Consider the following 4,830-nt stretch of genomic DNA (forward strand, 5'->3'; position numbering starts at 1 on the left):
GGTTGGACCTTGGGAATAACGATCAAAGATGCCTGCAGTGTCGGGGAGGATGATGGTGCCACCCTCAGAAAGAGGAGGAAGAACAGGTTTGGGGGAGAAGAGGATGGTTTCAGACGCATGCTCTGGACAGAGGATTAGTCAAAGACCAATGAGCAATCTCAGGGCTTGGCTGTGTCAGTTGGAGGGTCCCAGAAGAAGGGGTCTGGAGCTGGGGGATACTGGGCAGCGGAACTCCCAAGGGGGCACCATGGGGGAGCCATCATCCCACCAACACTCCCCGTACCCCTGTCCGCTGGGCCTGGAGCCAGGACGTGAGCTCCAGTCTCTGGGGACCTGCAAGGCCCTGAGTGCCAGATGGAGACAGTCAGTACTCTCCTGGTTAAGAGCCCCAACTGGAGACCCAGCAACAGCTCTTCCACGTGTGGTAATCGACATCTTTCATGGAGGGCTCAGGAGGGGAAACCGTCTCAAGTGATGCCACTTCACACTCAGCACTTGACATTTCCGAGGCACTCCACAGGCATTAGCTAATTAATCCTTGAGTCTGTTTAGCCCCAAAAGAAATCCCAGAGGCTCCACTTGTACCCCATGGACGGGGAGCTTCACACCCTCCAAGGCTCAGGATACCCAGCGTCGGGGAGACAACCTTGCAGATAGCCACTCGCCCGCCCCTCGCTTGCTGGTGACTCAAACGGCTGCCAGGCAAACAGCAAGAGAGCCTGAGAAAAGAGGTATTCACTGGGTCAGATGCTTCCTGGGGAAGAGACAGGAAGATGAAGAGAGGGACAGGAGACCGGCATCTATTCAGCTCAGCCCCTACTAGGTACTCTCACTGTGCACTTTATTTTTCACTCAGCATATTTAGTGTCTGCTCATTCAACACTCAAAATGATCCTGTGATAGAGATATCTGTCTTAGGTTGGACTCCCCTCAGGAGTCCCTGAGACAAGGATTCAAGTCCAATCAGTTTCTTTGGGATGTGATCTCAGGAAGCACCAGTTTGGGAGAGGGAAAGAGAAACAAAGAAGGGACAGAAGTCAACAGAGGGTATGCTGTGAGGCACACCATTCCTGTGGGCAAGCGAGGCTGCATTCGACAGAGCACACCACAGTCGTCCCACTGAGGGGCCAGGGAGCTAGGGGATTTATCCTCAACTCCCACCAGCCATGGGTGAGGGCTGCAACCAGCGAATTAACGCCCACTACATCTGGCCTGTGCCAGGTGTACACTCAAATCAACTCCTTAGACATATACTCCCAGGTGCTTGCATCAGATGCAGCCAGGTCAGAGTGCAGAGGGGTGGTCACTGCCAAGAGATACGAACAAAACACCAGCAGCATCCGTTACAATACCACTATTCCTATTTTAATAGATGAGGAAACTGAGGCTCAGAAATGGGACCTACTTGGTCAAGGTCACACAATTAGAAACTGACGGAGCCTAAATTTGAACAAAGTCAGTTTGCCGCCAAAGTCTTGGTTCTTTCCACTGTCTTCCAAGTCTAACTTTCCTCTTCTCACCCTCTTCCTCCCCATCCTGGAGACATAAAACAAGGGACAGGCCTGTCTGCTGACAATGTTCCCTCTCCCTGAACCAGCCTCTCAGACAACTGACTCTTTCAAGCAGCTTTCCGTGAGATAAAGGATTGACGACAGATCTGCCTATTGACAAAGTCTGGAACCAAGCAGGGCACGCTTCCTCGGCAGCATCTATTTCTCCTTTAATTCATTTGATAATGTTGTGAAGTGCAGACCTGCAGGGTTTCAAGGAGCTGTAAATTCCCCATCCTGATACCACAGCTCGTGCTGCTGGGTTTGTGCTCTGCTTTTGCTTGCACAAACCAGTGGTGAGCACTTATCGCCGGCTGGAGGATTGAATTTGGCAGGAAAGATTTCTGTGCATTTGGGAGATTCATTTGCCAAGCACCAAGGATAGCCGTCAGATGTTGAGGGGAGCAGGCAAACTGGCAACCGTGAGCCAAACCCTCTTTCATAGCTGGTTCACTCTAACCCTGAGAAGAAATACAGCATTTCTCTGCTTTCCACCCCAGAACATACTGTCTTCTTGTCCCCCAGTTAACACTGTCCCATCAGGGTCCGGCCCAGGAGGGAAGCTGGGCATCAAGGAAGTGGTGGGGTGGCCAGAGGGAAAGAGGAAGGTACCAGGGACCAGGCATGTCCCCTAGGGTGGGGCACATACTTAGCCGGGCTACCAGTGTGGCAGTAGGTAAGGATGGCCAGCACTGAGCATCAGATAGGGCCAGCTACAGGTAGTGGGCAAGAGGGTGACCAGAAGTCTCAGGTAGGGAAATAGGAAGAGCTCTGGCAGATAGACAGGCAGGCATAATAGCCATTCTCTTTCAAAGGGGTGCTGATATGGCTTATCCTGTTGTCAAAAGGCAGCTGTTAAATTTTCAGGAAGTCTACCAGTAGTTGCTAAACACAGTCATTAGTAAAAATCAAATTATATAAAGTATAATTAAATAAATTATATTAAGAACAAAGGTAAAAAGTACTCAAAACTTATTACTTCCTAATTATTTTACTACATCTTACTATTATCTATACTGTTGCATTTATTTATATTTATTGTATCTGCATGATGGAAATTCTCTATCACAGTGGCTGCTGTGCTTCTCTTGAAATGAACCATGTTGGGGGTACTTACACCATGGAACGTGGCAAATAATAAAAGCGTGGGCTCTTTTTCTTTTCCTGAAAAGCCTGTGCGCGCCAGCATTTACCAGCACACTGCTGCTATTTCCAACCCTAAATCAAGCACTTCCGTCCTACCTGGCACCATGCTAGACACCTCACGTTTGTTACATGACAACCTGGGCAGCACACACCTGTATGGCACGTGAGTTGTTACCATATCAAATCAACTTCATTTTGGTTGGTAAATAGCTGCTGTCCCAAGGCCCCTGTGTGTCTTCCTTCCATCCTAGCCATCAGCCCCTACCCCAATGCCACTAAAGGTTAGTGCCTGAGCCTGCTCTAGCACTGGCTGATGGCCGGTGTTCATGCACTACAAGTTGGCAGTATTTTTACCATAACCTTTGTTTATAACTAACCTATAAGTTAGGTATTATTATCATCCCCATTCTATAGATGAGGAAACTGAGGCCCTGAGGAAAAAAACCCAACTCACCCAGAATCACACGGCTAGCACAAAGCAGAGCTTGAGATGAAGCCTAAGTTTGCCTGAGCCCAGTCAGAGTTCCCAACCACAAGACCATGCCATTTCTGCATGGAGGTCTGGAGGCTGGTAGCCCAGGCTGGGCTCTAAGCCCTGGGAGACAAATAGGGCAAGGTGAGGCCTCTGTCCAGGTTAGCTGCATAGGGCCCTGGACTCAGAGGGACCAAGTGAGTAAAACAGTGGGGCTTGTCTCATGAACAAGGCAAACCCTAATTATTAGAATCACATGGCGCACCAGAGAGGGCCCACTAGCGAGGGCGTTCTTGGGGTGAGAGCACAGCGATCCAGCCTAGAACTCCTGAGGTCTCATGACAAGACTTGCCTGTGAGGCCAGGGTGGTTCAAGAGGCCTCACAGCTGAGCCACTAGACACTCCTCCCTCCGCTCCCCTTCTCTTCCCTCCCCTCCGCTCTCCTTTCCCTTCCTCCCCTTCCCTTCTGCACCCAATCTGAGTCCTTGAACAGTGAAGTATAAAATGCCATGACTGCCTTCAGGAAGCTTACACTCTGAGCTAAGGAGAAGCCACTCATATATATGAGCAATATAAATACTAAATATTTGACGAACACAGCACAGGCGAGGTCACAAAGCCCATGTTACGGCTGAGAGACAACAGGAAAGCTTCCAGAAACCGAGGGCCAGATGCCCTCATCTGTTAGACATGTCATCTATTGGACAACACAAAGATTTTTCTATTACTTCAACTCTCAGACATAATGTGTACCATTGTATGACTGAATCACCAAGTTAGCAGTTTTCTGAAGGAAAAATACTGCTGCATTAAACATATGTGACAATTATAAGAGCCACGCTGATTTTGGAAATGCAACATTGTAAGATAGAAAAATATATTCTCATGCTCCAAGCTCACTAGGACAAAGGATACATACAGCAAAGAGTCAGTCCCCCTCAAAGCTCCCCCTGAGGTTCAGTCATTCAGCCATTTGACAAATATTTATGGAGAGCCCAGTGCTGGGGACACCACACAGAGCAGTAAATGCAGACTTGCTCCCTGCAAGACCTCCCAGCCAAGTGGAGGAGACAGTCATCACATAGTAAAACAAGCACATAAAAATGCACTTATAGGGACTTCCCTGGTGGCGCAGTGGTTAAGAATCCGCGGGCCAATGCAGGGGACACGGGTTCGAGCCCTGGTCTGGGAAGATCCCACATGCCGTGGAGCAACTAAGCCCATGTGCCACAACTACTAAGCCTGCGCTCTAGAGCCCGCGAGCCACAAATACTGAAGCCCGTGCGCCTAGAGCCCATGCTCCACAACAAGAGAAGGCATCGCAATGAGAAGTCCGCACACCACTACGGAGAGTAGCCCCCGCTTGCTGCAACTAGAGAAAGCCCACGTGCAGCAACAAAGACCCAACTCAGCCAAAAATGAATAAGTAAATAAATAATAAAAATAAATTAATTATTAAAAAAAATTTTTTATTGCACTTATAAATAGAAATACACTCTAAGAAAGTGCTGGATGCTGTGAGAGAAGTTAAACAGGAAGGACCCATTGAAACAGGTCATCAGGGAGGGTGGAGGGAGGGTGCTCCAGGGAGAGGGAAAGGTGAGGGGATGCCTTCTGGTGGAGTCTGGTGTGCACACAGTACTGAAAGAAGGTTAGTCCAGG

The sequence above is a fragment of the Balaenoptera acutorostrata genome, chromosome 16 (assembly GCF_949987535.1).
Source record: "Balaenoptera acutorostrata chromosome 16, mBalAcu1.1, whole genome shotgun sequence".
NCBI classification, from domain to species: domain Eukaryota; kingdom Metazoa; phylum Chordata; class Mammalia; order Artiodactyla; family Balaenopteridae; genus Balaenoptera; species Balaenoptera acutorostrata.